This window comes from Moschus berezovskii, chromosome 17, assembly GCF_049115385.1.
Source record: "Moschus berezovskii isolate FMDL1 chromosome 17, NW_MosBer_1.0, whole genome shotgun sequence".
NCBI lineage: Eukaryota > Metazoa > Chordata > Mammalia > Artiodactyla > Moschidae > Moschus > Moschus berezovskii.
Window position 1 is genome coordinate 16,422,556 of NC_142476.1, and position 18,698 is coordinate 16,441,253.

Sequence of the window (18,698 nt, forward strand, 5' to 3'; positions counted from 1 at the left end):
TGTTGTAAATATCTGTCCTGGAACACAGGCACACACATTCCTTACTCAACGTCTATGGCTCATTCACATCACGACAGCAGACCTGAGTGCATGCCACAGAGACCCAGAGACTGCACGACACACAAAGCCAAATACTTCTGGCCCATAAGAGGACAAGTTTGTCAACCCTTGAACCATATCATATCAGGCTATCAAGATTTTTCTCAAGGCTGGTCCTCCTTTAAGCCGTGGCTTTTCACCCTTTCCTCAAGAAGGCCTTTCTCCCAATAGACACTCATCCCCTGAAATCTTTTCTGTAATCACAGGGTATCTCATTTCAACTCTTGGTTTTCATGTAAATGCAAAACTTCAGTTGCCTTTATCAAACAGAGTATTTCACCAGGTCCTGCCTTACTCCACCTATGGCCAGGAGTCCTAAAATTTCCTATCCATAAGATCCTTAGGGCATTTTCAGAAACCATACCAAAAGCACTAGAAAGGAATTAGGCCATTGCTGTAGAAGCAGAAACAAAATCATCATATTTTAAAGTAATTTTCCTTTCTTTATGACCTACCCTTTTCCCCTATCAGTGTGCATTAATCTAAATCTGGCATTTTATATCTACATACATGTCTGAAGTTATGAATTTAACAGAGAGTAGTAGAAGGGGCCACAGGAAAAGATAAGGAAGTAGGAGAGGCTTTTACAGTTAAGTTACATGCAATTCAAATGTTTCTAAACAATAATGTACAGGACGAGGTCAATTTCCTCCTAAATAGAAATGAATTTGGAAAGGCCTATGTAACAGCTACTTCTGCTTCATCAACTATGCTAAAGCCTTTGGAAGTGTGGATCACAACAAACTGGAAAATTCTTTAAGAGATGGGATTACCAGACCCCCTTACCTGCCTCCTGAGAAACCTGTATGCAGGTCAAGAAGCAATAGTTAGAACTGGACATTGAACAAGACTGGTTCCAAATTAGGAAAGGAGAACGTCAAGGCTGTATATTGGCACCCTGCTTATTTAACTTATATGCAGAGTACATCATGTGAAATGCCGGGCTGAAGCAGAAGCTGGAATCGAGATTGCCAGGAGAAAGATCAATAACCTCAGATATGCAGATGACACCACCCTTATGGCAGAAAGTGAAGAGGAACTCAAAGGCCTCTTGATGAAAGTGAAAGAAGAGAGTGAAAAAGTTGGCTTGAAGCTCAACATTCAGAAAATGAAGATCATGGCATCTGGTCCCATCACTTCATGGCAAATAGATGAGGAAACAATGGAAACAGTGACAGACTTTATTTTCTTGGGCTCCAAAATCACTGCAGATGGTGACTGCAGCCATGAAGGTAAAAGACACTTGCAAGAAAAGCTATGACCAACCTAGACAGCATAATAAAAAGCAGAGACATTACTTTGCTACCTAATGTTTGTCTAGTCAAAGCTATGGTTTTTCCAGTAGTCAGGTATGGATGTGAGAGTTGGACCATAAAGAAAGCAGAGAACCAAAGAATTGATGCTTTTGAACTGTGGTGTTGGAGAAGACTCTTGAGAGTCCCTTGGACTGCAAGGAGATCAAACCAGTCAATTCTAAAGGATATCAACTCTGCATATTCATTGGAAAGACTGATGCTGAAGCTTTGGCCACATGATGCTAAAAGCCGACTCACTAGAAAAGACTGATGCTGGGAAAGATTGAAGGCAGGAGGAGAAGGGGACAACAGAGGATGGGATGGTTGGATGGCATCACTGACTTAATGGACATGAGTTTGATCAAGCTACGGGAGATGGTGATGGACAGGGAATCCCTGCGTGCTGCAGTCCACGGGGTCACAAAGAGTTGGACACGACTGAGTGACTGAACAGCATGTTTACTTTCTGGTTGCTAGTCAGTGTGTTTCTGTCAAGCAGCTTGTTTTTCATGACTGTTAGTGGAAAAAATGAAATAAACATTGTTTTTTAAAAATTCCAAATTGGTAATTTATTTTTTGAAGCTTTAACAATGCTTTTCTGAGGGTGTTTGCATATGTCCTGGGAGCGCTTGGCTGCTGTACAAATAGGATATAGAAATAATGCAATAAACATGGCAAGGCTTCCTGGGAGAATATTTTTTCTAATGTTATTCCAGTAGTTTAAATGGAAAACAGCATTATTTCTATATTAAAACAAATATATAATAAGGGATCTGAAGACAAATAAACCAGGATATTCTAAGATGAATAAGAGAGAGAATACTGTACTTCAAGAGATGCTTTAAGGCCTCTAAGGCTCAGGGGTGATGCATTCCTTTCCCTTTGCTATTGGGATCAGTTCAGTTCAGTCGCTCAATTGTGGTCTGGTGGTCTAGTATTCCCATCTCTTTAAGAATTTTCTACAGTCTGTTGTGATCCACACAGTCAAAGGCTTTGGCATAGTCAATAAAGCAGAAGTAGATGTTTTTATGGAACTCTCTTGCTTTTTCAGTGACCCAATGGATGTTCACAATTTGATCTCTGGTTCCTTTGCCTTTTCTAAATCCAGCTTGAACATCTGGAAGTTCACGGTTCACATACTGTTGAAGCCTGGCTTGGAGAATTTTGAGCATTACTTCGCTAGCGTGTGAGATGAGTGCAATTGTGTGGTAGTTTGAACATTTGTTGGCATTGCCTTTCTTTGGGATTGGAATGAAAACTGACCTTTTCCAGTCCTGTGGCCACTGCTGAGTTGTCCAAATTTGCTGGCATACTGAGTGCAGCACTTTCACAGCATCATCTTTCAGGATTTGAAATAGCTCAACTGGAATTCCATCACCTCCACTAGCTTTGTTCATAGTGATGCTTCCTAGGGCCCACTTGACTTTGCATTCCAGGATGTCTGGTTCTAGGCGAGTGATCACACCATCATGATTATCTTGGTTGTGAAGATCTTTTTTATACAGTTCTTCTGTGTATTCTCACCACCTCTTCTTAATATCTTCTGCTTCTGTTGGGTCCATACCATTTCTGTCCTTTATTGTGCCCATCTTTGTATGAAATGCTCCCTTGGTATCTCTAATTCTCTTGAAGAGATCTCTAGTCTTTCCCATTTCATTGATTTCCTCTTTCTTTACATTGATCATCGAGGGAGGCTTTCTTATCTCTCCTTGCTATTCTTTGGAATTCTGCTTTCAGATGGGTATATCTTTCCTTTTCTCCTATGCCTTTCACTTCTCTTCTTTTCACAGCTCTTTGTAAGGCCTCCTCAGACAGCCATTTTGCCTTTTTGCATTTCTTTTTCTTGGGGATGGTCTTGATCCCTGCCTCCTGTACAATGTCATGAACCTCCATCCATAGTTCTTCAGGCACTCTTGTCTATCAGATCTGATCCCTTGAATCTATTTGTCACTTCCACTGTATGCTGCTGCTGCTAAGTCACTTCAGTCGTGTCCAACTCTGTGCAACCCCGTAGATGGAAGCCCACCAGGCTCTGCTATCCCTGGGATTCTCCAGGCAAGAACACTGGAGTGGGCTGCCATTTCCTTCTCCAATGCGTGAAAGTGAAAAGTGAAAGTGATATCGCTCAGTCGTATCTGACTCTTCGCAACCCCATGGACTACAGCCTACCAGGCTCCTCCACCCATGGGATTTTCCAGGCAAGAGTCCTGGAGTGGGTTGCCATTGCCTTCTCCCTCCACTGTATAATCGTAAGCAGTTTCATTTAGGTCATACCTGAATGGTCTAGTGGTTTTCCCTACTTTCTTCAATTTAAGTCTGAATTTGGCAATAAGGAGTTCATGATCTGAGCCACAGTCAGATCCTAGTCTTGCTTTTGCTGACTGTATAGAGCTTCTCCATCTTTGGCTGCAAAGAATATAATCAATCTGATTTCAGTATTGACCATCTGGTGATGCCCATGTGTAGAGTCTTCTCTTGTGTTGCTGGAAGAGGGTGTTTGCCATGACCAGCATATTCTCTTGACAAAACTCTATTAGCTTTTGCCCTGCTTCATTTTGTACTCCAAGGCCAAACTTGCCTGTTACTCCAGGTATCTCTTGACTTCCTACTTTTCATTCCAGTCTCCTATAATGAAAAGGACATCTTTTTTGGGTGTTAGTTCTAGAAAGTCCTGTAGGTCTCCACGGACTTAATTGAAGTCTTCAACTTCAGCTTCTTCAGCATTAGTGGTTGGGGCATAGACTTGGATTATTGTGATACTGAATGGTTTGCCTTGGAAATGAACAGAGATCATTCTGTCATTTTTGAAATTGCACCCAAGTACTGCATTTAGGACTCTTGTTGACTATGAGGGCTACTCCAAATCTTCTAAGAGATTCTTGATATTGGTATGCTAGGATGGAAAAGTTGTGCAAAACTGTTCCATAGGCAGCCATGTTGTCACCAAATATAAATAGAGCAGACCCAGAAGCAATATTGTCTTTCCAAGAGTTCAATGAAAAAAATATTCCATAGGCGATCTAAAAATATCACTGGATTTGGTCTCATTCCTGCCAGGTTGCCTGTCTAAACACATTTCACCTTTGTTCTATCTAAATTGCATAACCAGCTCAGAATTCACTTACCCTCCCAAACAACTCCAGTGCAAAATGATGTCTTTCTTTGGAACTCAAAGCACTTTCTTTCTATACCATTTTAAAGTAACTTATTTTCTTTAAAAGTAATATGCACTCATTATCAAAAGCACAGAAATACAGAAAAATATGTAGAATATTAAAATTGCCTATAAGAGCCTCCACCCAGTAGTTAGTATTTTTAAGCTTCTTTTATATTTTACATTTGCAAGATTATAACTTGAGATTATATTGACTGTATATTTTTTTCACCAAATGAAAAACATTCCCGCATCATTTCCCCTAACATTTATCTAAACACATCTCATAGTACTTGATGTTTCATGTCTTTTTTACCTAGTAATGGTATTACATACCTTTGCTTGCTCACGATTCATTCTTTACTCAGTAGTTAACTATAATGTACCAAAGTTTGCGCTTATGTATTTCCTTTCCCATACTAAATTAATTTATGAGTAAGGATCACTTTTTTAATTGTCCCCACATTTCTGAGTATAGACTTAAGCAAACGAGAAGTATACAGTAAGTATTTCAAAATGAACTTACCAAAATTTCACTTATCCTCAACACTGTGAAAACATTCTTTTATACCAAGGTGCATCTCTAATTGTGCATGTTGACTACTCTGAATAACAGTTTTCTCAAAATCTTTCCTTTTAAGCTTGCAGTCTTGGTCACAGTCTTCCAAAGGAGCAAAGTTGACTATTTGTGGTGACGCATCGCAGACACGAAGTCAGAGTCTGTACCAAGCTTAACACCTGTGCACCCAGGCCAGGCAGAGGGGCAGAGATGGCAATACACTGCAGAAGCAGATGCCAAAGACACAGCTGTGTTTTGAAGGCCATGAGAATATTCAGTGACGATGCTGGAAAGTCTTATGAAGTAGAAGGAGAACAATGATGAGCAATCAGCAGTAACTGGGGGCGTCAGATAAACCGACAGGCCTCATCAGGGGTGTCTGTTAGTGGACAGACAGTGTTCCTGGCCTTACAAGACCAGAGCCAGGCACCAGCACAGCCAAGAGAGCATTCTGATACCTTGGATTATACAATAACTTCTTTCAGTCCTGACTGTGAGCGGGAAAAGAGGACACGGTATCTGAAGCCACGACCCTCCTGCGAACTACCAGTTCCTGTTCATTTCCTCTAACGAAACCATCATCCAGAGAAAAAAAACGAGAAAATACATTTTGTGTTAATAGGGACCTGTATGTGTTCCAGAATGAGGCTCTTTTTAGTCACTCAACTTGGGGGACACGTCGTTTTGACAAAAGAAGCGACGGAAGGTCAAGTTACTCTTGCCTCTCGCTTATCTCCTCAGTATTATGCAAGACTTTCTTGTTCCCAACATAGCAACCGTAGAGGGCAATAAACACTTCCTTTGAACTTATTATTTATGATGCTTGCATCAAGATTATCAGCATATAAATTCTGGGGTAGGTCAGTTGTCGACCATGCTGTCATCTAAATAAAGGCAGTTGGGATTTCAGTGTCCTTCCTTGACAAAGCACTATAAAGTTAAGAACATCTCGAAGTAAAACACTGACAAGGAGCCAGTTATTCTCAACAGAATAAGATCTGAGATTCCTAAAACCTCAGAAGTGACCACACAGAGATACAAACACGGGAACCTGAGGATGCGGGAGCTCTCCCAGCCTGTCCTGAAGCTCCCTCCTCTCAGTTTGGTCTCCGGTCACTCCTCCCCCTCTTCTCTCGTATTGAAAGCACACATTATCTAGTCAGGGGAAAACTACGCTCTGGATGCATAAGCTTATATCTTTCCTTTTCTCCTTTGCTTTTAGCTTCAATTCTTTTCACAGCTATTTGTAAGGCCTCCTCAGACAGCCATTTTGCTTTTTTGCATTTCTTTTCCATGGGGATGGTCTTGGTCCCTGTCTCCTGTACAGTGTCACGAACCTCCGTCCAGAGTTCATCAGGCACTCTATCTATCAGATCTAGTCCCTTAAATCTATTCCTCACTTCCACTGTATAATCATAAGGGATTTGATTTAGGTATATCTGAATGGTCTAGTGGTTTTCCCTACTTTCTTCAATTTAAGTCTGAATTTCGCAATAAGGAGTTCATGATCTGAGCCACAGTCAGCTCCTGGTCTTGTTTTTGCTATCTGTATAGAGCTTCTCCATCTTTGGCTGCAAAGAATATAATCAATCTGATTTCGGTGTCGACCATCTGGTGATGTCCATGTGTAGAGTCTTCTCTTGTGTTGTTGGAAGAGAATGTTTGCTATGACCAGTGCGTTTTCTTGACAAAACTCTATTAGCCTTTGCCCTGCCTCATTCCGTGCTCCAAGGCCAAATTTGCCTGTTACTCCAGGTGTTTTTTGACTTCCTACTTTTGCATTCCAGTCCCCTATAATGAAAAGGACATCTTTTTTGGGTGTTAGTTCTAAAAGGTCTTGTAGGTCTTCATAGAACCGTTCAACTTCGGCTTCTTCAGCATTACTGGTTGGGGCATAGGCCTGGATTACTGTAATATTGAATGGTTTGCCTTGGAAACGAACAGAAATCATTCTGTCGTTTTTATGATTGCATCCAAGTACTGCATTTCGGACTCTTTTGTTGACCATGATGGCTACTCCATTTCTTCTAAGGGATTACTGCCCACAGTAGTAGATATAATGGTCATCTGAGTTAAATTCACCCATTCCAGTCCATTTTAATTCACTGATTCCTAGAATGTCTATGTTCACTCTTGCCATCTCCTGTTTGACCACTTCCAATTTGCCTTGATTCATGGACCTAACATTCCAGGTTCCTATGCAATATTGCTCTTTAGATATAAGCATCTGAATGCAGAGTTCCAAAGAATAGCAAGGAAAGGTAAGAAAGCCTTCCTCAGTGATCAATGCAAAGAAATAGAGGAAAACAACAGAATAGGAAAAACAAGAGATCTCTTCAAGAAAATTAGAGATTCCAAGGGAACATTTCATGCAAAGATGGGCTCGATAAAGGACAGAAATGGTATGGACCTAACAGAAGCAGAAGATATTAAGAAGAGGTGGCAAGAATACACAGAAGAACTGTACAAAAAAGATCTTCACGACCAAGATAGTCACGATAACGTGTTCAATGACCTAGAGCCAGACATCCTGGAATGTGAAGTCAAGTGGGCCTTAGAAAGCATCACTACAAACAAAGCTAGTGGAGGTGATGGAATTCCAGTTGAGCTATTTCAAATCTTGAAAGGTGATGCTGTGAAAGTGCTGCACTCAATATGCCAGCAAATTTGGAAAACTCAGCAGTGGCCACAGGACTGGAAAAGGTCAGTCTTCATTCCAATCCCAAAGAAAGGCAATGCCAAAGAATGCTCAAACCAGCGCACAATTGCACTCATCTCACATGCTAGTAAAGTCATGCTCAAAATTCTCCAAGCTAGGCTTCAGCAATATGCAAACCGTGAACTCCCAGATGTTCAAGCAGGTTTTAGAAAAGGCAGAGGCACCAGAGATCAAATTGCCAACATCCGCTGAATCACGGAGAAAGCAAGAGAGTTCCAGAAGAGCATCTATTTCTGCTTCATTGATTATGCCAAAGCCTTTGACTGTGTGGATCACAATAAACTGTGGAAAATTCTTCAAGAGATGGGAATCCCAGACCACCTGACCTGCCTCTTGAGAAACCTGTATGCAGGTCAGGAAGCAACAGTTCGAACTGGACATGGAACAACAGACTGGTTCCAAATAGGAAAAGGAGTGCATCAAGGCTGTATATTGTCACTTTGCTTATTTAACTTATATGCAGAGTACATCATGAGGAACGCTGGGCTGGAAGAAGCACAAGCTAGAATCAAGATTGCTGGGAGAAATATCAATAATCTCAGATATGCAAATGACACTACCCTTATGGCAGAAAGTGAAGAGGAACTCAAAAGCCTCTTGATGAAAGTGAAAGAGGAGAGTGAAAAGGTTGGCTTGAAGCTCAACATTCAGAAAACAAAGATCATGGCATCTGGTCCCATCACTTCATGGGAAATAGATGGAAAAACAGTGGAAACAGTGTCAGACTTTATTTTTTTGGGCTCCAAAATCACTTCGGATGCTGATTGCAGCCATGAAATTAAAAGACGCTTACTCCTTGGAAGGAAAGTTATGACCAACCTTGATAATATATTAAAAAGCAGAGACATTACTTTGCCAACAAAGGTCCGTCTAGTCAAGGCTATGGTTTTTCCCGTGGTCATGTATGGATATGAGAGTTGGACTGTGAAGAAAGCTGATCGCCGAAGAATTGATGCTTTTGAACTGTGGTGTTGGAGAAGACTCTTGAGAGTCCCTTATACCGCAAGGAGATCCAACCAGTCCAGGGAGATCGATCCTGGGTGTTCACTGGAAGGACTGATGCTAAAGCTGAAACTGCAATACTTTGGCCACCTCATGCGACGAGCTGACTCACTGGAAAAGACTCTGATGCTGGGAAGGGTTGGGGGCGGGAGGAGAAGGGGACGACCGAGAATGAGATGGCTGGATGGCATCACCAACTCTGTGGACATGAGTTTGAGTGAACTCCAGGAGTTGGTGATGGACAGGGAGGCCTGGCGTGCTGTGATTCATGGGGTCACCGAGAGTCGGACACGACTGAGCGACTGAACTGAACTGAGATGCATACGCAGCCTCAGTTACTTAAAGAAAGGAGATGTCACTGAGGATTTCTGTTTACATGTTTGTCATTTTTCTTTCTTATATTTAAATGTTTATAACATGGAATGGGCTCATGGAAGAGAATCTGGAAAACACAGAAGGAAGATATGAAAATCTGGTTAGTTACCTATAAATATATTACCTAGTGATAACCACTGTTACTATTTTAATTCATTTTCTGCTAATCTTTCTTCAGATATACTTCTTTATAAACACAGGTATCTTTCTTTTTAAATACTTTCTTTTTCTTTTATAGAGGAGTACCCAATCCATATAGATAGATTGGAGTATGGTTTATGCTATGCCAGTTTTCACTTTCTCTAGGAAAAAATTAATTTCTGTTTAGTAAAAAGGCATTAAATGATTACAGAGAGGGGGTCAAGGGAATATCTGAAAGAAAATGAGGAAATTAATATTTCCTAAACTCTAGCTCAAAAGTACTTTGTATTATGTTCTATATAAAAAACACTAATATTTAAATAAAAGAATAATTTTTATCATAAAATTAACTAGCTTACTTTTAAAGGATTCAGAATAAACTAAATTAACTAAGAAAGCATGACTTTTAAGAATTTATCAGATTAATAAACATGTATTGATACTTTCTAGATAAGTGGTCCTGGAGTCTTAACTGGTCCAGATTTTTCTAGATCTAAAATGTATATGGAATGATATTGTGAGACTTGCTAATTGCCTCTAGAAAATGTCAGTATATTTTGGAATATTTAACAATAGATCAATATATGACTATTGCTAACTTCTGTGTAATTCTGGACTTTAACAGTTACTTTTAGAATACACTTCTGCCATATTTACCTTGATAAATATAAAGAATGAACTGGACACCAACTTGAATTGATGCTCGGGGCTGGTGCACTGGGATGACCCAGAGGGATGATATGGGGAGGGGGTTTCAAGATGGGGAACATACGTACACCCTGGGTTGATTCATGTCAATGTATGGCAAAACCGATACAATATTGTAAAGTAATTAGCCTCCAATTAAAATTTTAAAAAAAAGAAAAAAAAACTAGCATAAGCAAAGTCAACTGACAAACTGTGACCAAAAAAAATGAAATTATATTACAAATAAAGGGTAACTGGCTTCTTTAAAGAATTAATTATTCAAAGACCAACCCTCCCCTAACCTCTTAAAGTATGGGTAAATGACATGCAAGCAGGTAACTCAAAAAAGAAAGGCAAGTAGCCCATAAATATATGAAAAGATGCTCAAAGGTTCTACTTAGTTGAAACTTACTAATCTCTGTTTATTCTTGGTTTTCTGAAGAAGTAACATTTAAAGGACATAGAAATTAAATGCACAGAAATATAACTTTCTTAGAATGAAAATTCTCTATCACAAGAAAAAAATGTTCTGTTTCCCACCCCCTAAAATGGAGTAGATAGGTGAGCAATTAGATTAACAAATATCTGATACCTGAGATTTTGTAACTGCAAGAATCTGTGTAATTTTTTTCTATTACATCAGCTATCTCTGGGAAATACTGTATATATAAAACATGTCTAAAATATTGTATAGCCTAACTTGCATTATTGAGCAATTCTTTTCAACCCTGGCCTTACATTTTTCATCTGAAAAGCAGGGGCTGGAACAACTGGTCTTGAAAGCTATTCCTAATGTTAGCATTCTAATTTTGTTTTGTTTTGTTTGACTTTTTGTACAGTTAAGTGTGAGTTGTAAGTTAGTTTAAGTCTGTGATGTTTAAATGTACTGTCTCCACCATTATAATGAGAAACGAATAAAAGATTTTATCTTTGCAAACCTACTTGTAGAATATGGTTTGTAATATTTACAGTGTGAAGCTTCCAAAAGCCAAGAGGAAACAAAGTGAGTACGTGATCCTTCTGAGAAATGCCCTCCTCTCTGTGCCTGGCTGGGTTCCGGATCCCTGTGTTAGGTGTGGCTCCACAGTAAAGCTCGTGAGGTCACAGATAAGTAAGAAGGTCAACTGACTGGCAGGTGCCTACTGGATGCAAGCAGAAGTGCAGAGCTCCCAGGATCAACATCAGAAAGGGTGGTTTAATTATTATCTTTGTACTGCAAGGAGATCCAACCAGTCCCTTCTAGAGGAGATCAATCCTGGGTGTTCATTGGAGGGACTGATGCTAAAGTTGAAACTGCAATACTTTGGCCACCTCATGCGACGAGTTGACTCACTGGAAAAGACTCTGATGCTGGGAAAGGTTGGGGGTGGGAGGAGAAGGGGACGACAGAGAATGAGATGGCTGGATGGCATCACCGACTCTATGGACATGAGTATGGGTGAACTCCGGGAGCTGGTGATGGACAGGGAGGCCTGGCGTGCTGTGATTCACGGGGTCGCAGAGAGTCGGGCACCACTGAGCTACTGAACTGAACTGAACTGAATGGTGGTTAGTTATTATTCTCTCGCAAGTTTTCACAAATACAAAGAACTATACAAAAAAGGTCTTAATGATGGATGTAACCACAATGGTGTGGTCACTCACCTACAGCGGACATCCTAGAGCGTGAAGTCAAGGGGGCCTTAGGAAGCATTTCTATGAACAAGCTAGTGGAGATAATGGAGTTCCAGCTGAGCTATTTAAAATCCTAAAAGATGATGCTGATAAAGTGCTGCACTCAGTATGTCAGCAAATTTGGAGAAGTCAGCAGTGGCCAGAGGACTAGAAAAGGTTAGTTTTCATTCCAAAGAAGGGGAATGCCAAAGAACATTCACACTACCACACAATTGCACTCATTTCACATGCTAGCGGTGTAATGCTCAAAATCTTTCAAACTATGCTTCAGCATGTGAATTTCCAGATGTACAAGATGGATTTAGAAAAGGCAGAGGAACCAGAGGTCAAATTGCCAACATCCATTTGATCACAGAAAAAGTAAAGGAATTCCAGAAAAACATCTACTTCTGTTTAGCATAAGTCTGTGACTCCATGGATCACAACAAACTGTGGAATATTCTTAAAGAAATGGGAATCTACCAGACCACTTAACCTGTGTCCTGAAAAACCTGTATGTGGGTCAAGAAGCAATGGTTAGAACTAGACAAGGAAAAATGTACTGGTTCAAAGCTGGGAAAGGAGTACAACAAGGCTGTATACTGTCACCCTGTTTGAAGGTTAAAGTGAAAGTTGCTCAGTCATGTCCAGCTCTTTGAGACCCCATGGACTATACAATCCATGGAATTCTCCGGGTCAGAATACTGGAGTTGGTAGCCTTTCCCTTCTCCAGGGGATCTTCCCAACCCAGGGATCGTACCCATGTCTCCCGCATTGCAGGCAGATTCTTTACCAGCTGAGCCACAAGAGAAGCCCAAGAATACTGGAGTAGGTAGCCTATCCTTTCTCCAGGGAATTTTCCTAAGGCAGGAACTGAACTGGGGTCTCCTGCATTGTGGAGAAGGCAATGGCACCTCACTCCAGTACTCTTGCCTGGAAAATCCCATGGATGGAGGAGCCTGGTGGGTTTCAGTCCATGGGATCACTATGAGTCAGACACAACTGAGCGACTTCACTTTCACTTTTCACTTTCTTGCATTGGAGAAGGAAATGGCAACCCATTCCAGTGTTCTTGCCTGGAGCATCCCAGGGACGGGGGAGCCTGGTGGGCTGCCGTCTATGGGGCCACACAGAGTCGGACATGGACTGAAGTGATTTAGCAACAGCAGCTCCTGAATTGCAGGTGGATTCTTTACAAACTGAGCTGTATTTAACTTATATGCAGACTTCATCGTCCAAAATGCCAGGCTGGATAATATCACAAGCTGGAATCAAGATTGCCAGAAGAGACACCAATAACCTCAGATATGCAGATGATACCATGCTAATGGCAGAAATTGAAAAGGAACTAAAGAGCCTCTTGTTGAAAGTGAAGGTGGAGAATGAAAAAGCTGGCTTAAAACTCAACATTCAAAAAACTAAGATGATGGCATCTGCTTCCATTGCTTCATGGCAAATACATGGGAGAAAAAATGGAAACAGCGATGGACTTCATTTTTGTGGGCTCCAAAATCACTGCAGATGGTGACTGCAGCCATGAAATTAAAAGATGCTTGCTCCTTGAAAGTAAACTTATGACAAACCTAGACAGCCTATTATTTAGGCTGTCACCCTGCTTATTTAACTTATATGCAGAGTACCTCATGAGGAACGCTGGGCTGGAAGAAGCACAAGCTGGAATCAAGATTGCTGTGAGAAATATCAATAACCTCAGATATGCTGATGACACCACCCTTATGGCAGAAAGGGAAGAGGAACTAAAAAGCCTCTTGATGAAAGTGAAAGAGGAGAGTGAAAAGGTTGGCTTGAAGCTCAGCATTCAGAAAACAAAGATCATGGCATCTGGTCCCATCACTTCATGGGAAATAGATGGGAAAACAGTGGAAACAGTGTCAGACTTTATTTTTTTGGGCTCCAAAATCACTTTGGATGCTGATTGTAGCCATGAAATTAAAAGACGCTTACTCCTTGGAAGGAAAGTTATGACCAACCTAGATAGCATATTAAAAAGCAGAGACATTCCTTTGCCAACCAAGGTCCGTCTAGTCAAGGCTATGGTTTTTCCCATGGTCATGTATGGATGTGAGAGTTGGACTGTGAAGAAAGCTGAACACAGAAGAATTGATGCTTTTGAACTGTGGTGTTGGAGAAGACTCTTGAGAGTCCCTTGGACTGCAAGGAGATCCAACCAGTCCATTCTAAAGGAGATCAGTCCTGGGTGTTCATTGGAAGGACTGATGCTAAAGCTGAAACTCCAATACTTTGGACACCTCACTTGACAAGTTGACTCACTGGAAAAGACTCTGATGCTGGGAAAGGTTGGGGACGGGAGGAGAAGGGGACAACAGAGAATGAGATGGCTGGATGGCATCACCGACTCTATGTACATGAGTTTGAGTGAACTCTGGGAGTTGGTGATGGACAGGGAGGCCTGGCATGCTGTGATTCATGGGGTCGCAGAGCGTCGGACATGACTGAGCGACTGAACCGAACTGAACTGAGACAGCCTATTAAAAAGCAGAGGTATCACTTTGCTGACAGAGGTCCATATAGTCAAAGCTATGGTTTTTCCTGCAGTCACATATATATGTGAGAGTTGGACCATAAAAGAAGGCTGAACACCAAAGAATTGATGCTTTTGAACTGTGGTGCTGGAGAAGACTCTTCGGAGTCCCTTGGACATCAAGGAGATCAAAGCAGTTAGTCCTAAAGAAAATCAACCCTGAATAGTCATTGAAAGGAGTGATGCTGAAGCTGAAGCTCCAATACTTCGGCCACCTGATGGGAAAAGCCAACTCACTGGAAAGACTGAAGGCAAATGAGAAAAGTGCAGCAGAGGATGAGCCGGTTAGATAGTGTCACTCACTCTGTCAACTACAGATCAGCACTTGCCAAGAGCATTTGCCAGCAAGGGCACTGTCCATCTGCCTCTGCAGAGATTGACCCCCGTGTTGCTGCAGCTGCAGACCTTTCACACTCCCTGAGGCGAATTCAGGGTAGAGAGTGAGGCACTCTGTACTCCAGGAAACTGGGGGAACATTTCTTTTGGTAGCTAGATGTTTTCAGGAACTGATTTCATGATCCCAATCCTTGCATCTCCTCATGGCTAGAGAATCACTAAATCCCTTCATGGTGACATCAGCTCCTCGTGACTAGCAGAAAACCCTTTGTCAAGTAAGAGTTCCATCTCATGGAACTCCCCCTTCACCAAAATCTTACACTGACCTTCTCCCGCTGCCTCTTCGGAGCAGTCTCTCAGAGCTATCTGAGGGACTGTCTTCCGGGCTGAAGTCTTCATTTTGCCGCAAATAAAATTTAACTCACAGCTCTCCTGCTGTGTATCTTTTTAGTCGACGGACATGAATCTGAGCCAACTCCAGCAGATAGTGAAGGACAGGGGAGCCTGGCATGCTGCAGTCCGTGGGCTTGCAAAGAGAAGAGGACAGGACTTAGTGACTGAACACCACCACCAACAACGAAATAAAGGAGGGGAAAGCCTCTTCCGAGAGCATTTACAGGCCCCTTCATACTGCTACCCCACCTCTGAAAAACAAGATGTAAATAAATCAATTTAGGAGGAAAAGGATATCTAACACTGTTTTATGTACTGACATCCCCAGATACCTCCTTCCATCTTACTGCCACTCCTAAAGCTTACAGGAGAGCTACTACAGAGCTCAAAACCTGTTCTACAAATGTTCATACTCCCCATTCTCTCCTCATTTTCTTGTTGGCAGTTTGACAAAGTCTTTGGGAATTTGGAAGAACCACTAGTGTTTAAGCCCCTACTTCACTCAAAGCCTGACTCTGAAGTTCTATGCCTCTCAGAACCTTAGGAAGTTCACAGTCAATACTCTCCCTTTGAACTCTGTCACTAAAATTATCTGTTCAAGGCTGAGTGTTAAACAGTGGATCCACTTCAGAGGTCAGCTCGCAGTTCCGGATTCAGGAAAGTTTTCTGTGTGGACATGTAACTCATTCCTTTCAGAGACAAATCCAGCTTTGTTCCCAGTGCCTAACATTATTCAAATCAAGATTTCTCAGATTTTTTCCCAGCATTTGGTAAATCCTCACTACGGGAGAACCAGCAGTAATAAGTTAAAAGCACTTGACAGCAACATCCATTTATTTTATTCAGTATTTAATGCGTATTTGTTAAGCACCTAGTACTGGTCTAGAACTGTCTCAACACTGGAGATACAGCAAGAAAACGATCTCTGCCCCATGGAGCTTGTTCAGAAAAATAGGGAACAAGGCTCAAAAACCTTTCAAATGTAGCATCCCTCGAGTCAAATCAAAATAAGTTAAGAAATCTATGTAAAACTCTTCATTTATATTAAGAATGACTTGATGAACCCCAGAAATATCACTGACAGAAACAAAATTCCCGCAAAACCCAATTCTTGGATCTGATATAGCACTGGTAACTAGGAAACCAAACAGGAGTCATATTTTTCTCCTTTTAAATTTTCTCATGAGAAAAGAACTTACTTCTAAGACTAGAAATAGATTGGAAGTGTTTTTTAATTTTATTCAGCTATAACTGACATATAACATTATGTACTGATAGCTGCAGACAACAATGAATAGATCTGTTTTCTTAAGTGCCAACACTGAGCCAGAAAACATTTCTGTTGGATCACTGTTTTACAACTGTAAGAAATAACAAAAATGACAAATCCCCTTCATTGAGTTTCCTATTCCCTGTCTCCTTAATTATACCTCCTTTAATTGTCATCATGGAGTGTCTGAATTTCAAAACCCAAGATACGAAGGCGTTCATTTTATACATCACCTTCACAATTAGTATCTTGTATCTTCTGCCAAGAATCCAAACGTTGTGTTGATCTGGGAGAAAGCAGAAATTCCAAAGTTTGCTGAGGCCAGAAAATCTTTAATACAAATTATTTAAAATATATACAAAGTTCCATAATTACAGAAGATACGAGGTTTACATGAAGAGCTTTCTTTCCTTACCACCCTCTCATACATTAACCCTTTGTGATACAGGTTCTAGTTCCACTACTCTGTGAACAAAAGAGTAGTTGATATACAGGTTGAATCTTAAAAAAAGATTTTTTTTTAACCTGACTCCAGATGTAATAAAGGGTCAATGCAGAAAACTAAAAAACACACATAAATGAAATATACATAAGCCTATCAACTGTTAATTTTGATTTATTTTCAAGGAACCTCTTTTAAAAGTGTGTCAATATACTATCTTAATAAGAGGAATGCCAAAAAGCACACACTGATTTGTGTTCATAAGTTTTTCAACTTATGAATATGTCATAGTTTCTCACTGTTTTTACACTTCTTGCTGTACAAAGTTTCATTTCAAAAAGATACCTATCAAAAAATCTTATACTTCTGCCAAATGATTTCCTTGGGGTAAACTCTAAATGGACCTAGTGGTTTCAAAGTCATGTCCATTTAAACTTTTAAAACAAGCAAAGTTCAGTTCAGTTCAGTCGCTTAGTCGTGTCCGACTCTTTGCGACCCCATGAACCACAGCACGCCAGGCCTCCCTGTCCATCACCAACTCCCGGAGTTCACTCAAACTCATGTCCATCGAGTCGGTGATGCCATCCAGCCATCTCATTCTCTGCCGTCCCCGTCTCCTCCCACCCCCAATCCCTCCTAGCATCAGACTCTTTTCCAGTGAGTCAACTCGTCTCATGAGGTGGCCAAAGTATTGCAGTTTCAGCTTTAGCATCAGTCCTTCCAATGGACACCCGGGATTGATCTCCTTTAGAATGGACTGGTTGGATTTCCTTGCAGTCCAAGGGACTCTCAAGAGTCTTCTCCAGCACCACAGTTCAAAAGCATCAATTCTTCGGCGCTCAGTTTTCTTCACAGTCCAACTCTCACATCCATACATGACCACGGGAAAAACCATAGCCTTGACTAGACGGACCTTGGTTGGCAAAGGAATGTCTCTGCTTTTTAATATGCTATCTAGGCTGGTCATAACTTTCCTTCCAAGGAGCAAGCGTCTTTTAATTCCATGGCTGCAATCAGCATCCGAAGTGATTTTGGAGCCCAAAAAAATAAAGTCTGACACTGTTTCCATTGTTTCCTCATCTATTTCCCATGAAGTGATGGGACCAGATGCCATGATCTTTGTTTTCTGAATGTTGAGCTTCAAGCCAACCTTTTCACTCTCCTCTTTCACTTTCATCAAAAGGCCTTTGAGTTCCTCTTCTCTTTCTGCCATAAGGGTGGTGTCATCAGCATATCTGAGGTTATTGATATTTCTCCCGGCAATCTTGATTCCAGCTTGTGCTTCTTCCAGCCCAGCGTTCCTCATGATGTACTCTGCATATAAGTTAAATAAGCAAGGTGACAATATATAGCCTTGACGTACTCCTTTTCCTATTTGGAACCAGTTTGTTGTTCCATGTCCAGTTCTAACTGTTGCTTCCTGACCTGCATACAGGTTTCTCAAGAGGCAGGTCAGGAGGTCTGGGATTCCCATCTCTTTCAGAATGTTCCACAGTTTATTGTGATCCACACGGTCAAAGGCTTTGGCATAGTCAATGAAGCAGAAATAGATGTTTTTCTGGAACTCTCTTGCTTTCTCCATGATCCAGCGGATGTTGGCAATTTGATCTCTGGTGCCTCTGCCTTTTCTAAAACCTGCTTGAACACCTGGAAGTTCACGATTCACATATTGCTGAAGCCTAGCTTGGAGAATTTTGAGCATGACTTTACTAGCGTGTGAGATGAGTGCAATTGTGCGGTAGTTTGAGCATTCTTCTGCATTGCCTTTCTTTGGTATTGGAATGAAGACTGACCTTTTCCAGTCCTGTGGCCACTGCTGAGTTTTCCAAATTTGCTGGCATGTTGAGTGCAGCACTTTCACAGCATCATCTTTCAGGATTTGAAATAGCTCAATTGAAATTCCATCACCTCCAGTAGCTTTGTTCATAGTGATGCTCTCTAAGGCCCACTTGACTTCACATTCCAAGCAAAAGTGATGTTAAAAACTAAAAGTTTGAGGGTACCAGTTCC